This window comes from Crinia signifera, chromosome 4, assembly GCF_055691185.1.
Source record: "Crinia signifera chromosome 4, ASM5569118v1, whole genome shotgun sequence".
In the NCBI taxonomy this organism is placed as follows: domain Eukaryota; kingdom Metazoa; phylum Chordata; class Amphibia; order Anura; family Myobatrachidae; genus Crinia; species Crinia signifera.
Window position 1 is genome coordinate 228,131,573 of NC_139220.1, and position 14,894 is coordinate 228,146,466.

The window sequence follows — 14,894 nt, forward strand, 5'->3', positions numbered from 1 at the left end:
AAGGTTGTTATTGTGTTAACGGTGCCTGGAGCAAAGGACAGGTACAGTTGGGTATCATCTGCATAGCAGTGGTAGACCAGGCCGTGACGTCTGATTATGTCACCAAGTGGAAGCATGTATACTGCAAAAAGCATGGGAGATAGTATAGAGCCCTGTGGGACACCACAAGACAGCGGCACTGGTGGTGAAGAGTATACAGTGACATGTGTATTAGTATTATTAATATTAAGTTGTGTTGATTATTTGCTGTGTAAAAGTGTGTGACAAGTGCAGTATGTAATGTTCCCTTTAAGCTGCAATGCTTCCAATTGTAGCAGTGAGAAGCGTGTCATTAACAAGTAATGAGTAAAGTAGGTGATTGTATTGGGTTCAGCTGACATTAGTTGTGTTGCGTCCGTCCTGATTAGGCGTTCCGATTGCCTAGCGCATGACCGAGTGGTGTCCGCAAAGCAATACTAGCCTTTTGGACACCGCACATTTCTACCCTTTTTGTTCGCGTGCATTCGGCGTGCTGTCCGAATGCACGCCTACCCAAATATGTGTACTCCCCCGTGTCTGGCCATGTTTCCGCCCAGTTTAGCCCACTTTGAAACTACGCCCCTGTGTCATTCCGCATGACGCCCATAACACACCCATATTGGCCGAATGATTGCGGTGCACATTTCTGTACGGTATTAGTGAGAACAAGTACGGAGACCATACGTGGCACATGCGCATAGCGTTCCCCACGCATGCGCAGACGGCTAAAAAACGCGATCCGAAAGAATTCGGGAAAGTACGCACCGATCAGAATAAGGGCCTTTGTGACGTGTGGCTGTCAATATCGGTGTAATGCCTATCAAATCTTCGCCTACTACTCTGGGTATTGCGCCAGGAGCGGCCTGTATTTTGTTTGTTGAGCCAAGGATACACACACAGTTCTTTGTAGTCCTCACAGACTTTTCTATATTTGGATTTCTTAAAGCTCAACAATTCAGATTTGAAAGTATCCACAACTTCAGTGAGTTTGTTAAGCCAATTGCCCGCCTCGTCTGACTTTAGCACATCCAAACCTCCACTCTCACACTCTGCTATCTCACTTTGCAAAGTAGAAATCTCTGTGTTCACTTGTTGGACCACTAGGACCATTAGGTCCAAGCTACATTGATTTCAAATCATGCACCATTGACGGCAAAAATCTGGGCTGCTGCGTCCGATAGTGGGTTGATTCCGATGCGGAAGCCGCGTGGTATTAGTTTATCTTTATGATATTGAGAAATTGTAAGACCATGAAGCTCCAATTCAATTAATCTTTTTCTCAGTTTTGATAAATCAGCATACACATCAGCGGGGCTATCCACATCAAAACATAATTCGGACGTATCAGAAAAGAGAATTTTAGATATGTCTTTTTCTAAAAACAAATGGAGATACAGAGAAAGTCTTGAAAAAATCGCACTCATTGATGTATAAGAAAATGCAGGGTGCCGGTCAAAAAATAAACAATAGATTCTTGCTAAGTAGCAAAGCTGCAAGCAGCAGAGTCACAGAGTAAGTGGGCCAGCAACACCAAATTAAATCATATATGGCTCCTTTAATGTAACATCAGCCAGAAGTATCCAACAAAAACATTCCCCTTGCTTGAATGGGGATAGTAAGTACAACAGTCAACGATACCGTTTCGGTGTCCACAACACCTTCATCCTGGACTGCTCAACTAGTAAATGACACAGCCTGGCTATATATAGGGCGGCACAATCTAGCTCAACCCTAAACAACAGATCAAACACACCTGTAAGAAGTCATGAAACATTACCTGCAAGCCGCTCACGATTATCACTCTCTTTGCGGAAGTCCATATATGGATCTTCTGTTATTGCGCACAGGGATTGCTTCCCTGGGCGTATAAATCCTGTGACACGCAGCGTGATCATCACGTCCGCCGGGGTCCAGGAAGCAGACGGGAGCATGTACTACAGCTCCATACGTCTGACCCGCGGCGTGAGACGCATGACGCTGCCCACCAATGCGGAAGCGGCTGTAGACAGCGCTGTAATCAGCGTGTGTTACCTGTCAGCCGTATTATACACATGGGGCAATTTCTTTAAGAGAGATCTAACCAGATAACGGCCTGCAGAAAATATGTTAATTAGAAAATAAAGACATGAGTGAAAACATAAAAAAAGTTACATGACAATACTGAAAAAATAATGCAAAAAAATGAAAAATAGTGAAAAATAGTAAAAATATAAAAATAAAAGTAATAATAAAAAAGAGACAATAACTCCAAAATTCTCTATAATGCAGATAAGGGTAAAAAAAAAGGCCAAAAAAGATCAAATAAGAAAAAAAAAAGAAAAAAATTGACTGATCCACTAGAGATGGGGAGATGTTGCAAAAAGCAGACTATGGGGGCATTGATATAAAAAAGCCTAAATAAATGGGGACATGGTGAATTCCTCATTCAAACCCAGTGGAGAGAGGGTCTTTAATTTGTATGTTCAAAGGTTCTCTTTTTGTAGTAACAGTCTATGCTTGTCACCGCCTCTTCGTAATGGCGGTACGTGGTCCAGTGGGATAAACTTAAAGTCTTTCATCAGGTGTTTTTTCCTGGCAAAATGTCTTGCTACTGGAGGTGTATCTTTGTCCACTTTAAACAGTGCTTTCTTGATTGACGATCTGTGAAGCGCAATTCTTTCTTTAACCAAACGAATGGTTTTACCGATGTAAAGTTTTTTACAGGGGCAGAGTATAGCATAGATGACGTATTTGCTCTCACAATCAAGATGATGGTTAATTTTATATTGGACTTGCGTTTCAGGATGGATAAATGATTCACCCGTATGTAGATGGGCACAGTTTACGCACTTCATGCATCTAAATGCGTCATTCCGTAGCTGGAGCCAGCTGGAGCCCGGATTCTTTATAGGGCTGATGTCCGAGTACGTTACCCTATCTTTAATATTTTTGCTCCTTTTATAGCAGAATCGTGGCGGTTCCTGGCATGATGGGCCTAGAATGGGATCTGTGCTGATGATCTTCCAATTTTTTTGAATGGCTTCCCGTATAATGGGTGAGAAAGTGGAAAAGGTAAAATTATAAAATTAACCATCGTCTTGATTGTGAGAGCAAATACGTCATCTATGCTATACACTGCCCCTGTAAAAAACTTTACATTGGTAAAACCATTCGTATGGTTAAAGAAAGAATTGCACTTCACAGATCGTCAATCAAGAAAGCACTGTTTAAAGTGGACAAAGATACACCTCCAGTAGCAAGACATTTTGCCAGGGAAAAACACCTGATGAAAGACTTTAAGTTTATCCCACTGGACCACGTACCGCCATTACGAAGAGGCGGTGACAGGCATAGACTGTTACTACAAAAAGAGAACCTTTGGATATACAAATTAAAGACCCTCTCTCCACTGGGTGTGAATGAGGAATTCACTATGTCCCCATTTATTTAGGCTTTTTTATACCAATGCCCCCATAGTCTGCTTTTTGCAACATCTCCCCATCTCTAGTGGATCAGTCAATTTTTTTCTTTTTTGATCTTTTTTGGCCTTTTTTGACCCTTATATGCATTATAGAGAATTTTGGAGTTATTGTCTCTTTTTTATTATTACTTTTATTTTTATATTTTTCTTTTTACTATTTTTCACTATTTTTCATTTTTTTGCATTATTTCTTCAGTATTGTCATGTAACTTTTTTCATGTTTTCACCCATGTCTTTATTTTCTAATTAACACATTTTCTGCAGGCCGTTATCTGGTTAGATCTCTCTTAAAGAAATTGCCCCATGTGTATAATACGGCTGACAGGTAACACACGCTGATTACAGCGCTATCTACAGCCGCTTCCGCATTGGTGGGCAGCGCCATGCGTCTCACGCCGCGGGTCAGATGTATGGAGCTGTAGTACATGCTCCCGTCTGCTTCCTGGACCCCGGCGGACGTGATGACACGATGCGTGTCACGCTAGATCACGCTGCGTGTCACAGGATTTAAACGCCCAGGGAAGCAATCCCTGTGCGCAATAACGGAAGATCCATATATGGACTTCCGCAAAGAGAGTGATAATCGTGAGTGGCTTGCAGGTAATGTTTCATGACTTCGTACAGGTGTGTTTGATCTGTTGTTTAGGGTTGAGCTAGATTGTACCGCCCTAGATATAGCCAGGCTGTGTCATTTACTAGTTGAGCAGTCCAGGATGAAGGTGTTGTGGACACCGAAACGGTATCTTTGACTGTTGTACTTACTATCCCCATTCAAGCAAGGGGAATGTTTTTGTTGGATACTTCTGGCTGATGTTACATTAAAGGAGCCAAATATGTTTTATTTTGGTGTTGCTGGCCCACTTACTCTGTGACTCTGCTGCTTGCAGCTTTGCTACTTAGCAAGAATCTATTGTTTATTTTTTGACCGGCACCCTGCATTTTCTTATACATCAATGAGTGCGATTTTTGTAAGACTTTATATATATATATATATATATATATATATATATATATATATATATATATATATATATATATATATATATAATCCAAGGGGGTATCCACACCTAGTCCAGGTTGTGGAATGTCAGGCACTCGCCTAATAAATAGTCCAGAACAATCTGTGTAAAATCCATATACAGGAATTTTTATTCCAATCAGTTTAGCAGATTTTAGTTACATGTAGTTAGACATTGCCCCGACGTTTCGGTCCTGTGTGGACCTTTCTCAAGGAGCCTATAACATACAGTGCAAAAAATCTTTCAATAAATCTGTCCATAAATAGGTTGACAAAAACAAATATCATAAAGCAAAAAAATGTCTTACTTTGTCAGAAAAAGTTCATCGCAATCAGCGTTGTTGGGGTGGTAAAACCCTAAGGTACCTGGAGCAGGTATCCTGACGAAGGGGGCAAGACCTCCGAAACGTAGATTAAAGGCTTTTTCACTTCAGTATAAGTGTTGACAGTCCCTGAGTGCCGCCGCCGACGAGGAGTATATAGCAGTGGAGTAACCACCACGGAGGGCACCAGGGCAAGACACCCCGCCACAGGGGCAACAGAGTGCCGGGAGTAAGGTTGCGTATATATATATATATGCTTGTGTGTCTCCTTTCTTGGATTTGATGTACAATTATTTTAGAGTGTATCTGACTTGTTCTATTGGTGGAGTGCCGGCATAATTTGTGGACTATACTATGGGGTTTTAGCCTAAGAAACTAACACTAGTTGCAAGGCACCGTGCAATCAAGGTATTATACCACATTGTTAAAGTAGTATTACCTCACAGGCTTACTTGCGATACATTATTTCCTCATGGATACTTCAGTGGGTGAGGGACTTTCCACAGATCGTAATATGGGACTGATTGTCACACCACCTGGTGAAACTTTCAGTTTCTCCCAGTCACAGATTGATGACATCTTGGCACAGGAGTCACTAGATCTCCCTGAAGCCTCTCCCAATGCTGAGGATCTATTTTATTTATTTATTAACAGTTTGTCACGACCACCATGTCTGCTACCCGTTCCCTCTGTGCTACGTCTAGCTCTAAGACCACTGACAGGTTATCTCCTGCCCTGACACTCACCTCCACTACCAATCCTCATGCTGGTAGTGTGCATACTGTCGCGCTGTCATCGCCAGGTGACAGCAATGGTGTGTGCTTCTGTGCCATGCGGGGTCTGGTTGGCATGAGACATGAGCCGCCAGGTTAGGCCTCTGGCTGGACACGCCGGCTGCAGCACATCCGCACACAATCACCGCCGGCTGGTTTCTGTCGTAACCTCTGGCGGCGGCCATCGTTTAGGATCCTTTAGCCTATTCTGCGCGGCTCCATTCAAGTGATGTCAAGTGTCAGCCAATCACGGCGCAGCTTCCCCTTCAAATACTGACTTGCCGGGCAAGTACAATGATGTCTATCCGCACGTATCATTGACTCTCCCTGGCTGTCTGTAGTTACCTCTGCAGTTCTTGCGCCTTTGGTGAAGTCTTCCTCCAGTATCCTGCTGATCATCTCACTGCCTTTACCATATCATCACATAACCCGCTGCTGCCTATACGGACTGGACAAGGTTAACCCCCCAAAGGGGTAATATCTTTCTCCTTATTCCTGACATTTATTCTCTGTGGTAATCCCTAGTTTGCAGCAACGATCCTATTCAGCACAGCTTCTTTCGGACTTCATCATCCAATCCTTCATCCAATCATCCAAACCTTCATCCAATCTTCCAATCCTTCATCCAATCACCCGATCCTTCATCCAACCATCCAATTCTTCTTCCAATCATCCAATTCTTTATTCAATCATCCAATCCTTATTCAATCATCCAATTCTTCAACCAATCATCCAACCTTTCAGTTGTTCAATTATTCAATTACCAATCATCTTCAAGCTCTTCAATAAGCATTGTATATTATTGACTTTATCATTTACCAATAACTAGTTTTATCAATGTGTCATTATTCATCTTCTGTACCGCAGTATCTTCATTAAATAAGGTTTATTTTATTCAATTGCCTTACTCCCTTCTGTCGTTAATGCAACAACCCTACATCAAAGCACCCAGCCTCCGTTACACTCCAGCTGGTGCTTCACGAAACGTGACACAGTTCTTATATAGCGCATACATATTCTGCAGCACTTTACAGAGAATATTTGAACATTCACATCAGTCCCTGTCCCAGTAGAGCTTATAATCTATATTCCCTACCACATTCTCTACCACATATTCATGCACACACAGACATTCTAGGGTTAATTTTGTTGGGAGCCAATTAGCCTATCTGTATATTTTTGGAATGTGGGAGGAAAACGGAGTACCCAGAGGAAACCCACGGGGAGAATATACAAACTGCACAGTTAGAGCCATGGTGGGAATCGAACCAATGACCTCAGCACTGTGAGGCAGTAATGCTAACCATTACACCATCCGTACTGCTATTTAATCAGATCTTTAAACTGAGATGCAGAGAAGTGGACTATAAATTGTAAAGTGTCTCACTGGCTAACTACTTTAAAGATCATAAGATTCCACGTGGATTCCGAGTGAAAAACGTCTCCACGAATGGGAGAACGAATCTAGAATTCGTTAGGAAGTGGATCGCCATTTTAAGCAAATGTGCATTTGATCTTATGATCCTTGTTGTGGAAGAGGCTAACAAGGAGTTGATGAGAACTAGACAGATTTCAACATTCTTAACACATTACAAAGATCTGTGGAATCAGGAGAGTAACCCAATTTGTATGCAGAAATTGGAAGAAAAATGTGATAAATATTATAAAGATCTACTTAAATTCAAAAACAGTAAAAAAATGGTGGTGGAACAGGATTACGATGAAAATCGGGTGTATACAGTAGGTGGCTCTACGGGAGTAATGAACCCCAGCAATCTGACTGTTCCTTAAGGAAATGCAGGCCATGGCACAGGAAGAATACACAAAGAAGTGCCAATGATACGGGCCCAGAGTGCACTAGCAGCAATACCGTAGTTGGTATTACTATTGTGTACTACCTTCTTTCAAGCAACGCCATATCAGATTTCAGATTGATTCATAGGTTATTTATTTTTCCACCACGACAATGCATCAGCTCCCTCATCCGGAATTGTTGCGGCCAAATTGCATGAATTGCGCTATGAATTGTTGCCGCATTCACTGTACTTGCCTGACTTGGCTCTCTGCGACTTCTTTTTGTTCCTTAACCTGAAAACGTGGCTCGCAGGAAAAAAGTAAATTTAGCTCAAAAGAGGAGGCCATCGTTGAGACAGAAGCCTAAGTGAGTTTGCCAAATCGTATTTTTCAGAGGGTTTAAAGAAATGGTAGGGACGTTGGGAAAAAGTGTATTGAAGTGAAAGGAGATTATGTTGAAAAATAAATAAAACATTTTGTGAAAATTTTTTGTCTTCATTCTTAACACAGGTACTTATTGATCCACTCTTGTGATGAAAATCGGGTGTATAGGTGTCTCTACGGGCAGTGGCGGAACTACCCAGGGTGCAGGGGGTGCCGCTGCTATGGGGCCCGGCGGCTGGGGGGGCCCGATGGACAGTAAGCACTCCCTGACCCCTGCACCGCACTTAGGTATTTTTTTTTAAGGGAGCCACTGCTGCAGCTGCCTGTGTGGCTTATGATCTGCTCTGCTCGCCGGAGCCAGGGAAAGTAAGTAAAGAGGGGGGCGGGGTGCGAGTCCGGAAGAGAGCCTGTGGGAGTCTGCAGCCTGGCTATGGCACTTTGAAGGCAGTGGAACGGACGGCGAGGGGCGGCCGAGGTAGGAATCTTGCCAGTGATGTATGGTGGTGGCTGTGTCCAGAGAGGCACACCCGCTCACCACGGCCGCCACATCCCCCAGCCTCCAACCGGGTGCCGCCGATACTCTCCCCGCCGTCTACACTCACTGCGGTCCCCGGAATCCACCCCCCACCTCGGCTCCTCGTGCTCACCCTGGTCCCCATGTATTATAACCTCCTAGAGCTGGGTCATCTCAAGCACAAAAAAATAATAAAATAGAAAATTACAATCTTCTTTAAAAAAGAAAATGTCTCTTTAAGAGCACATTTAAATTGCAGCACAACAGAACAAGGGTGTCTCAAAACACAAAAAAATAAACTGTCTCTTTAAAATCACTTTTGATGTGCAGCACAATCCACCTGAAGCCAATTGTCACAGAAGTCCTCACTGAAATAAAAATACACGGGGTGGGAAAAAGATGTAAAGTTCGTACCTCCACTCCCGTGCACTGATTGTTTCTCGGCTATTACTTCCAGCCACAAGCAGCCAGACGTCTCCTCCCCGCCGCAGCCGTGGTCCTGGCTTCCAGCGGTATATCGGGGTCACTCTTGTCGGTATCCAGCTGAGGCAATTGGTGGGGGTGGTTGTATATTTGTGGAATCCACAGTTATCCTCCAAAGTTTGTAGAATTGGTGTGCGGCACGGGTGGATGTGGTCACCCTTTGTTTTTATATTCATTTTTATATTCATTTTTATTTTTTGTTTGTGCCGCACACCAATTCTACAAACTTTGGAGGATAACTGTGGATTCCACAAATATAGAACCATCCCCACCAATTGCCTCAGCTGGATACTGGCAGGAGTGACAAGAGGCGGATAATTGATTTTTGGAATGTGGGAGGAAAACGGAGTACCCAGAGGAAACCCACGGGGAGAATATACAAACTGCACAGTTAGAGCCATGGTGGGAATCGAACCAATGACCTCAGCACTGTGAGGCAGTAATGCTAACCATTACACCATCCGTACTGCTATTTAATCAGATCTTTAAACTGAGATGCAGAGAAGTGGACTATAAATTGTAAAGTGTCTCACTGGCTAACTACTTTAAAGATCATAAGATTCCACGTGGATTCCGAGTGAAAAACGTCTCCACGAATGGGAGAACGAATCAAGAATTCGTTAGGAAGTGGATCGCCATTTTAAGCAAATGTGCATTTGATCTTATGATCCTTGTTGTGGAAGAGGCTAACAAGGAGTTGATGAGAACTAGACAGATTTCAACATTCTTAACACATTACAAAGATCTGTGGAATCAGGAGAGTAACCCAATTTGTATGCAGAAATTGGAAGAAAAATGTGATAAATATTATAAAGATCTACTTAAATTCAAAAACAGTAAAAAAATGGTGGTGGAACAGGATTACGATGAAAATCGGGTGTATACAGTAGGTGGCTCTACGGGAGTAATGAACCCCAGCAATCTGACTGTTCCTTAAGGAAATGCAGGCCATGGCACAGGAAGAATACACAAAGAAGTGCCAATGATACGGGCCCAGAGTGCACTAGCAGCAATACCGTAGTTGGTATTACTATTGTGTACTACCTTCTTTCAAGCAACGCCATATCAGATTTCAGATTGATTCATAGGTTATTTATTTTTCCACCACGACAATGCATCAGCTCCCTCATCCGGAATTGTTGCGGCCAAATTGCATGAATTGCGCTATGAATTGTTGCCGCATTCACTGTACTTGCCTGACTTGGCTCTCTGCGACTTCTTTTTGTTCCTTAACCTGAAAACGTGGCTCGCAGGAAAAAAGTAAATTTAGCTCAAAAGAGGAGGCCATCGTTGAGACAGAAGCCTAAGTGAGTTTGCCAAATCGTATTTTTCAGAGGGTTTAAAGAAATGGTAGGGACGTTGGGAAAAAGTGTATTGAAGTGAAAGGAGATTATGTTGAAAAATAAATAAAACATTTTGTGAAAATTTTTTGTCTTCATTCTTAACACAGGTACTTATTGATCCACTCTTGTGATGAAAATCGGGTGTATAGGTGTCTCTACGGGCAGTGGCGGAACTACCCAGGGTGCAGGGGGTGCCGCTGCTATGGGGCCCGGCGGCTGGGGGGGCCCGATGGACAGTAAGCACTCCCTGACCCCTGCACCGCACTTAGGTATTTTTTTTTAAGGGAGCCACTGCTGCAGCTGCCTGTGTGGCTTATGATCTGCTCTGCTCGCCGGAGCCAGGGAAAGTAAGTAAAGAGGGGGGCGGGGTGCGAGTCCGGAAGAGAGCCTGTGGGAGTCTGCAGCCTGGCTATGGCACTTTGAAGGCAGTGGAACGGACGGCGAGGGGCGGCCGAGGTAGGAATCTTGCCAGTGATGTATGGTGGTGGCTGTGTCCAGAGAGGCACACCCGCTCACCACGGCCGCCACATCCCCCAGCCTCCCACCGGGTGCCGCCGATACTCTCCCCGCCGTCTACACTCACTGCGGTCCCCGGAATCCACCCCCCACCTCGGCTCCTCGTGCTCACCCTGGTCCCCATGTATTATAACCTCCTAGAGCTGGGTCATCTCAAGCACAAAAAAATAATAAAATAGAAAATTACAATCTTCTTTAAAAAAGAAAATGTCTCTTTAAGAGCACATTTAAATTGCAGCACAACAGAACAAGGGTGTCTCAAAACACAAAAAAATAAACTGTCTCTTTAAAATCACTTTTGATGTGCAGCACAATCCACCTGAAGCCAATTGTCACAGAAGTCCTCACTGAAATAAAAATACACGGGGTGGGAAAAAGATGTAAAGTTCGTACCTCCACTCCCGTGCACTGATTGTTTCTCGGCTATTACTTCCAGCCACAAGCAGCCAGACGTCTCCTCCCCGCCGCAGCCGTGGTCCTGGCTTCCAGCGGTATATCGGGGTCACTCTTGTCGGTATCCAGCTGAGGCAATTGGTGGGGGTGGTTGTATATTTGTGGAATCCACAGTTATCCTCCAAAGTTTGTAGAATTGGTGTGCGGCACGGGTGGATGTGGTCACCCTTTGTTTTTATATTCATTTTTATTTTTTGTTTGTGCCGCACACCAATTCTACAAACTTTGGAGGATAACTGTGGATTCCACAAATATAGAACCATCCCCACCAATTGCCTCAGCTGGATACTGGCAGGAGTGACAAGAGGCGGATAATTGATCTTTTCCCCTATATACCGCTGGAAGCCAGGACCACGGTAAAAAGTTCTTACCCATAAAAAGATCAGAGACAAATCTAGACAGAGCACACCTCATTGATACCATCCCTTAGAAAGAAATAAAACAAAAAAGTAACAACATGTATGATGAGCTTTGCGGTGTGTCACATAATGTGTAATGGGCTTTGCGGTGTGTCACATAATGTGTAATGGGCTTTGCGGTGTGTGCCATAATGTGTAATGGTATTGCGGTGTGTCGCATAACATGTAATGGGCTTTGCGGTGTGTCGCATAACATGTAATGGGCTTTGTGGTGTGTCGCATAACATGTAATGGGCTTTGCGGTGTGTCGCATAACATGTAATGGGCTTTGCGGTGTGTCGCATAACATGTAATGGGCTTTGCGGTGTGTCGCATAACATGTAATGAGCATTGCGGTGTGTCGCATAAAATGTAATGGGCTTTGCGATGTGTCACATAATGTGTAATGGTATTGCGGTGTGTTGCATAATGTGAAATGGGCTTTGCGGTGTGTCACATAACATGTAATGGGCTTTGCGGTGTGTCACATAACATGTAATGGGCTTTGCGGTGTGTCATATAACATGTAATGGGCTTTACGGTGTATCGCAGAACAGGTAATGGGCTTTGCTTTGTGTTGCATAATGTGTGAGGGGCATTACCCTTTGAAGCGAGGCCACACACCTTTTGTAATGTGTGCATTTTTATTTTCAAAATATATATTGGAGGGGCACATTTTTAACTGTTCCCACTAATGGTGGCCACACACGATGTGCACTGGTAGAGAACTTAGTTAGGGGGGCCCCATTATAAATTTTGCTATGGGGCCCACAAAGTTCTAGTTACGCCTCTGTCTACGGGAGTAACGATCCCAGCAATCTTACTGTTCCTGTATGTATATATAGATATATATGTAAAATCAAATCTCATTATTACAAAAGTATAATGCATAGAACTTTGAAACATTTACAGACATGTTAAAGCACGATCATGAAGAAGCAGTAGCAATTAGGCCTCTGTTTGCAATTTTAGATGAAACTCAGAGTGAAAAATGTCTACAATTATTCAAGTTTATTCATAAAAAGTAGCTATTTCTTCTTTCAATAGTTTCATTGTGTAATATACTTAGAAGCTGTGTCTAGCACAAAAACATAACATCCATATGCTTGACTTTGAATATATTATTTTATTCTAATAGCTGAATAGTTATGAGAGCATACATTACCAGGCCATTTCAGCATAGTACATTACACTATAATAATTCAGAAGAGTTCAACAATACATTCATTGAGTCTTTTTAAGTCATTGATTTAATCTAATTTATATGTAGATTGAGTAATGTCCTCATCTTAGTTAAATAAGAACTGTAATTTAATTTAGAAATGGAATGCAGGAAGAATGGCATACAGTATTGATGGCTCAACTAAAAGCATATGTACACAAAGTGTCCAATCACTTGCATACTGATGCTTAATCACCCAATTCTTCTCTTCCGCAACAATATAAATCCACTTAGACTGGTACAAAGTGTTCTACTCATGCACATAAATTACTATGTACTAACAATGGTATGCTGGCACTTTTATCATTAAACAATATGTGCTTCCTTTTAAAATCATGGTTATCGCACAGTACTTTTGGTAATCTATTAAGAAGATCATTCTTTATTTTATCAGTTTAGGTCAAAGTAAGCATGTAAAAAAAAAAGAAATTGCGAAATGGACCTTTTTTATACAATCAGTTACAGTACATTTAAATATAAGCTATTACACCGAATTTTCTGAAATTAAACAGTTCCAAATGTCACTCTTTTTGTGATTCAAATAAAAATGGGTTTATAGGGAGAAAGAAGGGACATATGGGCATTTACAAAGTTTCGATAGAACTGTGGTAAGGATAATATTTAAAATGTCATTTATTTTACATAAGAAATTCTAAATGGTGCATGTATATTAAAATTAGAGATGAGCGGTTCGGATTCCAAGTAATTCCGAGGACTCCGAACCGTGGGGATCCAGACTCAGATTCCACTTTAGGCCAAATGTCATGTTCGCAGGACTTCACCTCTATATAAGGTGCAGGGACTTGGCCCATTTCCAGCTGGTGCACGCTTCTGTGTGGCTACGCTGTACTCTGCTATGTATCGCTGGGACTCTGCGCTACTATTAGTGACTGTGTGGAGGCATACTGCACGCTGCTTTGTGCTGCTCTGTGCTATGCATTATTGGCTGTACTGAGAAAGGCTACAGGGGTCATAAGTGGCTGTGTTCTGAAAAGTGATTGTGATGAACACTGCTGTGTTTTTATGTCCTCTGCTGTATTAGACCAAATGCATAACTAACTGCACGGATTGATCCCAGGACTTTATTCTACAGGCGCAAGTTGGGTAAAGGCACTTATATTACAAGAGGAAAATTAAAAGACATCAAGCATCAGAAGAGAGGGTGGAAAAATAATAAGATCTTTTGAAATGTTCATAAAAGCATGGACAACGGTAAGGGGTAAGTGTTCTGGTGGCTAATAGACAGACAATGTAAAAATACACATTGCAAAGGTTCTTGGTGTCATATATAGTATGATGCAGTCAATGGCCTGGGGTCAATGGGTTTTGTGACTATAAAAAGAGAGAGAACATATGTTTACTACATTCAACTACTATGAGGAATGGGTTCAGATCTGAGCTATGCTTTCAAGCATATTCTTAATGATAGAGGGGGTTTAGCAAGTAAATTTTATTTATACAGTATAGCACACTTTCTCCAACAGGACTCAAGGCACTTTACAGACATCAAAACAATGCACATATTACATAGGTTTTGGGTAGTACAGCAATAGGTAAGTCACACAGCCATAAATAAAAAGCTTTGACAGCACAGCAGGCCCAATGCAGTGTTGGTGCAGGCATTATGGATAGTAACTTTCACGAGTTGTGTATTCCACCTTAACAAGGTACCAGGAAAGGCAGCCATTTTAGGTGCACTGCGTAGGAGTACCATGGGTGGAATAGGTTACCCCTAGAAAAAATGACACAAAATGAAGTGACTGCTGTGTATTGTGTACATGCATTTTTCATCCCATCCACAAGTGATTCAGATGAGGCAGCCATGTTGGGGGCACTACGAAGTTTACACTGTGGGAGGTGATCCATATAAGGACCCAATGCAGATATGGGAAAGCGGGTGCTTGTGTAGTAGTAGGATATACAGTGTAAGGAAAAATCCATGTGAAGCACATCCTGCTCGCAGGGGTAACATTCGAGGCAACCAGCTGTGGTGCACAGTGTAAATCATCGCTGGCAGGGTGTGCAATCTGTGGAGGTACATATTACAGGAATACACATGGTGGGGTAGAAATACAATGTTGGAGGGGACAAAAAGACAGGATAAACCACATTTGCAGAGGACCATGAAAGGGGGGTTCATTTTGGGAGTCATTACTTTGATAAAGTCATAAATGTCCTGGTCTCATGGGAGCAGT